The sequence below is a fragment of the Passer domesticus genome, unplaced genomic scaffold (assembly GCF_036417665.1).
Source record: "Passer domesticus isolate bPasDom1 unplaced genomic scaffold, bPasDom1.hap1 HAP1_SCAFFOLD_37, whole genome shotgun sequence".
NCBI classification, from domain to species: domain Eukaryota; kingdom Metazoa; phylum Chordata; class Aves; order Passeriformes; family Passeridae; genus Passer; species Passer domesticus.
Window position 1 is genome coordinate 3,737,539 of NW_026990149.1, and position 9,806 is coordinate 3,747,344.

At 49.5% G+C, this 9,806-nt stretch overlaps 1 long non-coding RNA gene across 1 annotated transcript; it reads left to right on the plus strand.

Moving 5' to 3' along the window:
- The first annotated feature begins 966 nt into the window (after window positions 1-966).
- LOC135292602 (uncharacterized) lies at window positions 967-5,520 on the plus strand. Its single transcript, XR_010354831.1, has 3 exons — window positions 967-1,343; window positions 1,734-1,808; window positions 2,003-5,520. It is a non-coding gene; the product is annotated as an uncharacterized LOC135292602 (long non-coding RNA).
- The last annotated feature ends 4,286 nt before the right edge of the window (window positions 5,521-9,806 follow it).

Consider the following 9,806-nt stretch of genomic DNA (forward strand, 5'->3'; position numbering starts at 1 on the left):
TTCCCATTCCCTGTCCCTGTCCCTCTTCCCAGTCCCATTCATGGTCCTGTTCTGTATTCCTGATCCCATTTGCAGTCCCTGTTCCCATTCCCGGTCCCATTCTCAGCCCCTGTCCCCAATTCTGGTCCCTGTCCCCATTCCTGGTACTATCCCCTATTTCTGGTCCCATTCCCAATCCCATTCCCGAGGGTCGCCTCTGGCATGGGGCCCTGAGGGCTCCCCAGCTGGGGCTGGCTGTGCCACACGAACCGTTCAGCCCTGCTGCTGTCCTTGGCCAGCTGCAGAGAGCACAAGGCTTTGGGCATTTCTCAGAGGCCCCCAGCTGGCCGGAGCAGCCCCTCCTGCCAGCAGCCGCTGTGGCTCAGAGCCCTCCCTCATGCTGGGGCCACGGAGGGGCCATGGGCCTGGAGGAGGCTCCTGTTCCTGAGGCAGGAGCAAGGCTGCAGCTCCCGGCTCCGGGCCCTGGGCCGCAGCAGCCCAGGGGAGGCCCAGCTGCAGAGCTCACAGCCCCTGCTGGGTTTCGCCTGGGCACTCTGCAGCACGAATCCCCATCCCGTATTCTCTCTGTGGCTGCTGTTTCCGTATTCCCTGTCCCGTTCCCATATTCCCATTCCCGCTTTCTGTCCTGTATACCCGCTCCCGCTCTCGGTATCGGTCCCGTACTCCCGCTCCCTCTCCCCATTCCCAGTCCTATTGTCGGTCCCTGTGCGATATTTCCAGTTCCATTCCCGGTCCCTGTCCCCATCCCCGGTCCTATTCCCGGTCCCTGTCCCCATTCCCTGTCCCCATTCCCGCTCCCTGTCCCCTCTCACCGGGCGCCGCCGCCATCGCTCCGGCCCCTCCGGCCCTCACGGGACCAACGAAAGCCCGCGCTGCTAGCGCCCACCAATCCCAGCACGCCATCGATCCTGTATTTGCATAACCACGCCCTTCGTTTTGTCTCCCCCCCCCCCCCATGCGTTCGGCTGCAGCCCCGTCCGGGCGCTGTTTGCTCCCAGTTCCCTCCCAGTATCGCTCTTACTGGGGAAGCTGGGAGGGAAAGCGCTCCCAGTTCTTTCCCGGTGCTCTCCGGAGCTCTCCCGGTACTCTCCCTGTTGTTCCCAGTGCTCCCAATATCACTCCCAGTGGTCTGAATGGCCTTCAGGGCTGCTCTGAAACCCACTCGGGCAAAAGCACGGCCGTATTTGGGTGCCGGCACCAGCTCGGGCCGGCCCGGGAGAAGAGGGAGGAGGAGCGGGAGGAAGAGCACTGACAGCAGCAGCACCATGCGGCTCCCGCCCGCTCAGGCCGCAGCCCCACTCCCCACCCCCGTTTCAGTGGCATCGCCCCCCCGGAACCCGCAGGTGAGCGGGGACAGGGAGCCCGCCCCAAATCCATCCGGGGGGGGTGGGGGTTGGGGGGGCAGGGGGTGTTTGGCTATTGAAGGACCCCAAAGCTGGGTCGGAAATGCTCCTGGAGGAATCTTGGCGGGGTCCCACGTAGCGGTCGCCAGGTACTGGCAGGCAGAGGGCGATGTAGGGACTGGGGATCCCTGCAAGAGCCCCAGAGTGGGGAGAGCTCAGAGGGGCGATCCTGGAGCCAGGGGACCCTCGGTAGCCTGGAAGGGTGGGGGAGGCTGAGGATGAGAGGGCTCCGGACCCTGAGGCTGAAAGAGGCGTTGACTTCTCCAGCTGCACTCGGGCAGCAGCACCATCAGACCAAACATGTTCAGCCCTTGTTTTCCTCCAAATCAGGATTTCCCATTCCCACACCTTGGCCGGATGGAGGAAGAGGAGAGCGCCAGGAAGAGGTTCCAGGGCACAAGGCAGGTGAGGAGGAAGTCACTGCCCCTTTTCCACTCTCTCCTGCTCCATCTCCCAGCATAGCACGACCCCCGGCTGCAGGACAGCCCCACTGCCAATGCAGTTCTGCTGGGGACTGGGGACGCACTGGGGGAGATCTCCTTGCCCTTTCCTGTGGCACAGAGACAAATCCCATCCTCTCCTTTTCCTTCCTCCCCCAGACAAGGAGCTGAGACCAGGGAGGACAAATCCCTGCAGCAGAACCTTGTGGAAGAGGCCGTTTTGAGCAGCTCCATGGTGCAGAAATCCAATGGAGAGGAAAAGCCCTGGAGATCCCACACAAGGAGAGGCTGCAAACACAGATCATGGGGATCGGAGGAGGAAAGACCCACCCTGGGCTGGGGAGGTGGCCGGAGCTTGGAGCTGGGAATCCATGAGCAGCTTCAGGATGGGGAGAAGCCCCACAAGTGCTCAAAATGTGGGAAGAACTTCAGCAAGAGAACCTCCCTGATCTGCCACTGGAGAATCCACACAGGGGAATGGCCCTACGAGTGTAGTGAGTGTAGGAAGAGCTTCAGGACAAGCTCTGACGTGATTGTCCACCTGAGTAGCCACACAGGGGACTGGTCTGTGAATGTAGGGAGTGTGGGAAGAGCTTCAGGATGAGCTCTGACCTGATCTGACACATGGGAATCCACACAGGGGAACGGCCCTATCAGTGTCCCGATTGCAGGAGGAGCTTCAGGATGAGCTCTGACAATCAGCTCCTCTGATTGTCCACCAGGGGAGCCACCCAGAGTTGTATAATTAAGGTAGTTATATGATTAGATACATTTTAGTTACAAAAAATTATATATATATATATATAAAAATTGTATAAATACAAAAATTATTTAAAATTATATATATAATAATAAAATTATAATTGGGATTATCGTGAAAGAGAGAGTAGGGGTAGGGGGAAAAAGGACAGGAGCCTCCGGAGTCAAAGACCGAATCTTCATAGAAGTATGATCAATGTTTATTGTTAGGGTCAGAATACATTTATATGGTTATCCAGAGTTCAACTGACACAAGAAAGTATCTGATTGGTTAACAAAGCACTGTGCATAAAACAAAGAGCATTTCTTAAACATATCTTGGTCACATAGCTTAGCTTGTCAGCAATATCAGCAGAACATCTCATCCTCTGCTAGCATCTTCAGACCATGTTCTTGCACATCCTCTTCCCTTGGATGCTGTAGCTCTCGCACGCTGCGGTCGCTCGGAGCGAAGGGACGCCGGCCAGCTGCTCCCTGTGTGGCCACAGAGGGGCGATACAAGACTGGCCGCTCCCAGGCTCTCGCTGAGACTGCCCAGGTAGTGGTGACAGCTGCGGCGTGGGTGACGCAGGCTGGTGTGAGGTACGAGGTCCCGAGGTAAAGGAGTGAAAGAAGGAACCCTTGTATAGGTTCCAAGGAAACTTTAATCCAAGGAGGGTCCAGGGATAAGTGTGAAGGGAGAAGGGTTTGGCTAGCCCTTATAAAGTGAGTGGGCGTGGGGCGTGGAGGCATGAGGGAACCAATAGGTGAAGGTAAAGGAAGGCTGACGTAACACAAAAGGCCCAATGAGAAGCACATGGGGGAGGGAGGAGGCCTTGAGGACAAATCAGGAGCTAGGCTGGGGATGAGTGACATAGAAGTCTCTCGAAAAAAAGAGGGGGGGTTAGCATGACAGACAGGGGCAGGAGGCAGCACCATGGGGATTGACATAACCATATAAGGGCTTAGGGGGAGGAACAAGGGACTCCTCACTTTGATTGGCAGGCCAGTGGCGGGAAAAATGGGGGGAAAAACAACTTTGGAACAAACCATCATAGGGGGTTTACACGGGGGGGGGAAAGGAACAAACCATTACTTAAACTAACAAAGAATAATTAATTTTCATAACAACTTCAACTTATACTTTTTAAAACACGCAACGCCACAAGTGCAGTTGGAAAACGTTCTTATGCTAGCTGTCCAAGGGCAGCATGCTTCTGCTATCAGGCACATACACAGAGTGTTGGCAAGCATGCTTCTAAATCCACAGAATGTCCATTGTTTTTACCTGCAGGGTTGTGCACATAGGCCATAGCATCTGCCCAAAATGCTCTCTAACAATAAAGTTGCATTTTTTCTCTTAATAGTGTGAGGGAAAAGGGCTTTTCTGGAGTACAACAATGTGTTTGTCTTTTTTAAAGAGCTTTAGTGAGCTTTTTAAGGGTTTTTGAGCTTCAGATGTCAAAGTTGTAGGAGATTTGATGTTATAGTCTCTTCTTAATAGGTTAAAAAGTGGAGTAAGTTCATAATTTGTAATTCTTAAAACAGATCTGACCTAATTTATCTCTCCTAAAAGCTGTTGTGAATCTTGTATGGTGTTGACATTGGTTCAAAATTGTATTTTTTGTGGTTTGACTGTTTGTTCTGTTATCTTTTATCTTAAATATTTCTAGGGTGAGATTTCTTTTATTTTGATGTTGAAATTTTTAGTCTAACATTTTGAACTTCAGTGATAATGCTGTCTTGAGTCTGTTCTATTTATTTTTGAGTTGATGCTGCAATGAGTAAGTCATTCATGTAGTGTAAAAATCTTAATAATGGGTGTTTTTGTTGGGCTGGAGACAAAGCGCTCACCGTGAAATATTGATAAATAGTAGGTGAGTTTTCGTACATGGTTGCAAAACTGCCTAGTGATACTTTATAGAGGTTTCTCTCTATTGATGGTTGGAACTGAAAAGGTAAATCAAGAAGCATCTTCTGGATGCAATGGAATGTTTAAAAAACAATCTTTTAAGTTGAAGACAAGAGGCCACTCCTCTGGAATTATTGAAAGAGAATGAAGTCTAGGTTACAAATGTCTTATGTCTTTATGTCTTCTATGATTTCATTGATCTTCTTTAGGTCATGGAGCAATCTTTAGGAATCAGAAGTCTTCTTACGAATGATAAAAACTGGGGAATTCTAGGGACTGTTTGTGGGTTTGATGTGGCTTTTTTTTTAGTTGTTCACTTACTAATTTCTTTAGGGCATTCAATTTTTTTTTTTGTTCAAGAGGCCATTGATCAATCCAAATGGGCTGATTGGTTTTCTATGATAACTTCAGAGTGGTAGGCATTGTTGTGGTTTCTATCAAAAACCTGCTTCTATCTTCACTCACCACTGAGACAACACATCTCCCCTCCATGCTGTGATGGGCTTCTGCACCATGAAGGGACGGATGGTTGCTGTCTTTCTTTTGGTAACAGTGATTATGAATTGATTTTATAGACACAAGGCAGCTCATCTAATTCTTGTGAGAGTACACATGGGTGTCCCCAAATTCTAATCACTCGGCTAAAATGCATGAGAAATCACAGTGACATCTGCCCCTGTGTCTAGTCTACTAGTAATATGAACTGTTTTACTAAGGTGTGTTAGACTGCGCGTCAGTTCTGGCCATTCATTGTCAACACGTTTTATCTAAAGGACATTAGGCACCGGGCTAAAACTCTCAAAAGGCATTTCTCAGCATACACTTTGTTTGCTAATATTCATTGGTAATGCAATAGCAATAGCTATTGTTGGTATTGGTTGAATTACCATTGGAGCGTTGTAGGCAAGAGCTAAAATCATTAGCTCTTCATTACAATTTGCTGAAATGACAGCTGGAAAAAACTGAAAGTCTAAGAATTCTATTTCTGTCCTTGTCTATAATTAAAAAGTATTCTCTTTGTTGTGAAGTACTAGTAACTCTTTTGAGAATGCATTCATGACAAAAGTCTTTTTAAAAATACATTAATTTGGAATTTGCCAGTTCACATCGTACCCCTGGGGTAATAAGTTGGGGTCTCTTGGGAGATGGCTGGAAATGCCTTCCTTTCCTGAGCACAGCCCGAGGCAAAGCCTCAGCCTGGTCTTCAGATCTGTCATTTGGAGCATCGCATGTGAGTCTTCTGTCAGGCTTTGAGAATTCTCTGCAAATACATTTACCATACCCCGCCAGCCCCGTGCCCTGGGTGCAGGTGGGACTGTGCAGAGACGTTTCTGTTGTGCCCTGATCATGCTTCCCCTCCCCACCCTGCAGGACACCCCTGAGGACACCCCTGCCCCTCCCCTTTGTCACCCTGGGGTGCCCCTCAGCAGGGGGAGCTTGGTGGCACCACAGGACACCCTCTATGTGCCATTCCCGATGTGGCACCTGTGCTTTTTGTCACTGCTACCCGCCAATTTGACCCTAACCAGCACCCCAGCACCCCAAAGCAGGGGGTGGCCCACACCCTACTGCGGGTGGGTGACAACATTTTTGGAGTCCCAGCTGGCTACTTCCACCCTTTCCCGCATCACCCCGAGGATGCTGCGCAACGCTGCAACCCCTGTGCTGCCCCAGCCACAGCATCCCCCAAGGGGACCACGGGGACTTAAGGGACTGTCCATGTGTCCCACCCCTGTCCCTGTGGTACCGCCGCTGCTGCGCCCGCACTCGGCCACAGTTCCTGTCGTGGCTTCCCCATGTGACCAGGCAGGAGTTTCACTCACACCCTCACCTTCTCCTCCTCCTCCTCCTTTGGGAAGTGATGTCGTTTCTCCTGCTGCGGACATGCCGGTGACACTGGGGGGACACCGTGGATCACCCCTCTCCCCCAATGTGACAGCTGGGGGTCCCAGGAGGCTGCAATGACAGTTTGGGGGGTGGGTGCTCATTTTGGGGTCTCCAGGGTGGGTCCTGAAGTCCCCTCCCATCACCACATAGTCACCCCCCAGTCCATGCCTCAGTTTCCCCCTTGCTCTGAAGGCACCACCTGCAGCCAGTGTGTTCTGGAATTGGGTTTATTTTTGGGGTTGGGGCTACTGTGATGGGCTGGTAAGCCAGAGTTGTGGGCCAGGGTGTGGCCAGGTTGGTGGTCATCTGGGCTGGGGGCTGGCCAGGCTGTGAGGCTGCAGGACCAGGGGCTGTCTAGACCAGAATCCAGGTGGGATCCATGACTCTGGGGTCCATCCAGACCGGTGTCCATCCAATGTGGGATCCATGGCATGGCTCTGGTGTCCATCTGGACCAGTGTCCAACTTCCCCTGCCTCTGTTCAACCCAGGCTCCTTGTCCGGAGTCACTCCTCACCACAGAGTGGACAAGACCTAGGGTCGGTCCCAAGATGACCCCAAACCCCCTCCCAGCAATCCCACCAGGCCACCCAGCTTGAGCCCTGTGGAGGATTTTGTGAACAGCTGGCTAGCTAACAAAGGTCACACTGACATAATACCGTTAGTTAGGGATGAAGGAGACGAGGATAGGAGTCAGCAGTCAGTGTCCAAACCTGGCAAGGGCACTGTGCCCTTGGTGCAACATCAGGATGGGGGAGAGGTTCGTTAGTTGGAAACATGAAGAAAATATGTAAACAGCTGCAGCATAGTAGCCTCAAGAATGATAAGGTAGGCGTAGTTAGCTGATAAGTAACTAACCAATAATGAGCTCGCTTTTTGCAATATGTATTAGCCTCATTAACACCAATATAAATGTATGTGCCTATCAATAAAGTTTTGAGATTTGCTGATCACTCATATTGAGTGCCGCATTTCTTCCGCCGATTACCACAAATGGTGACCCCGGACGTTAAATCGGTAACGGCAACCACGGTGGATCGGTGAACGAGTTCGGGTCCTACAGCAGCAAGGACGGCGAATAAGCACTGCTGAAAAAGCGAAAAGTGCCGTGCCCTGGGTGACCTTATAGAAGAGCCCGGCCGATACGTGCTGCCGAGACCTTGAAGGGCTGCAAAAACGTCGACGTTCTCAAAAATGGAAATGGAAATGGAAATAGAAAGGCAAGCAGCATATTATTTATTTACTTGCTTTTTAAAAAAAGCGTCAGGTTAAGGACATAGACTTGCAGAAAGAGCTCCCACAGTTGTTAGCTTACGGGTGTGCACAAGGAGTTTCTCAAAATCCTTATACAGTACATGAATTAACAGAGTGGCGTAAGTTCGGGACCAGGAGGGCAACAGGGGCCGCGGGAGAGCCCGGGGCAGACGCGGCGGCGAGAACGCGTATGGCAGTGGTGGCATGCTCGGTGCCAGCGGCGGGCACGCGCACCGCGGGTCCAATGACACGCACGGTGACAAAAACTCGCACGGCAGCTGTCCGTGGAGAAAGCGCACAGATCGCGAGGGAAGTGCCAGCCAGGGCCGGGCCAGACAAGGCGAGACGCGGGGACCGAATATGCGGCAGCGTCAAGCGCAGTGCCAGTGGTAGCGGCGGCGGACGCGCACCAGTAACGCGAAACCCGAAAGCTGGAGCTGGGAGGGCTTTTTCACTTTTTGCAAGCGCACAAAAGCACAAGCGGTGCGGGACATGCTCCCGCTGGCTGCGGGTGTTGGCGCAGAGCCAGGGGGAACCAGCCCGAGGGGAGATCCAGGCGGAGCGGAGCCCAAAGGAGATCGGGGCTGCGCGGGTTCGGGCGAGGGCGTTCCTTTCCGCACCCCCGGGATAGCGCAGACTGAGGCTCTGCCGGAGCAGGCCGGAGACGGGCGCGAGCTGACATTCCTCAAAGCACCGCCCTGTCACAGCTGCCTAGCAACCACAGCAGCCAGCCCATCGCAGCAATTCAAACAAGTGTCTGAGAAAAAACAGGTCAGGAATTTTCTTCAAGATCAGGATGAAAAACTTCTGAAAATTCACACAGTGCTTCATCCAGATGTTATACTGGGCATTTTACCCAACTGTTCCACAGGCTTTACAGTTTGTTTACCAGTTTTTTGGTGTTTTTTTTTTTTTTGTAAATGTGTTTGCTTTTTTAAAACTGTTAGAGTATTTGGGTTTGATTGCTTTAAGTTTGATGACTTCATTGCCTTTCCCTTACCTGAGGCAGGAACAACCTTTTAAGGGAACAGAATCTAAATAAACTTCCTAGTTTCTGTTTGGACTACATGTGAGAAGATTTAAACTGTAATATTTCTGTATACTATGGTCTTTATGGTCTTTGCTCTCTTCTATTCATTAAGAGATGGCATTAGATAAATGGATGTAAATGTGCTAATTGTTTTTGTACTGTCCTTATTTTAAGTGAAATTATTTGTGTTTGAAATTATCTGTCATCTTTCTCAGTTTTGTTTTAAAATATCTATGCAAACTGTCCAGCCTTACCAGCCTGTTATCCTTCAGTTAATGATTGTTGTCAATCAGTAAGAAATCTCAGTATAACAAAATGCCAGCTTAATTCATTAAAAAAAAAAAAAAAAAAAGAAAAAAAAGGAAAAAAAAAAAGGGAACTGCTTCTATTGTAAAAAATTATTCCCAGGGAAACAAAATGTCGCGTAAAGATGAAAGTATTAGCAAATATTTAATTACCCAAGGTGTCTTGGAAGACAAAGCATTTGGGAAAGGTCAATCAGACCCTGTTGTGGGGTCATCAGTCGATTCCCCAATGATTCAAAGTTTTAAGAATTATTTATATTAAGTTTATAACCTTTGTTATTTTCAGTTTTTGTAAGTAATGCTGATAGATAGTGATTGTTGTTAATACTAGATGAATACTTTGGGAAGGTTGTCTTAACCCCTTCAAGAACTTCTTGTTAGGGAGTTTTCAGATTTTTGTGATGAGAGTTGTTGTGAGTATGTTGTTGTGGTGTTTGCAGCCGGCTTTCATGTGTTTTTCTATTTTTTTTTTTGTGTGATCACCTGCAAGACACGTGTCTCTTCAGGATCCTGTCTTTTATTTCCTGACTATTTAGATGTTTTTGAGGGTTTTTATCCAAATTGCCAGTTTTGTAGTTCTTTTAATTATTATTACAGGAATACTCCAGCAGAGAATTCAAGAAGTTTGCTGTGTTTGGAAAATCTCTGTCTTGACAGAAACTTCAGAAGGATTCAATTGTTTGATAATTTAATTGGTTTGTAACCCTAAAGTTTTTTGTTTATAAGGATTGTTTTTAAAAGTCCTGTTTAAAAAGTATGTTAAGTGACACTCACCAATTAGAGTTCGGGCTCTGGCCAAGCTCTAGCTCTATTTGGATGGAGTGATTGACAATCAACCC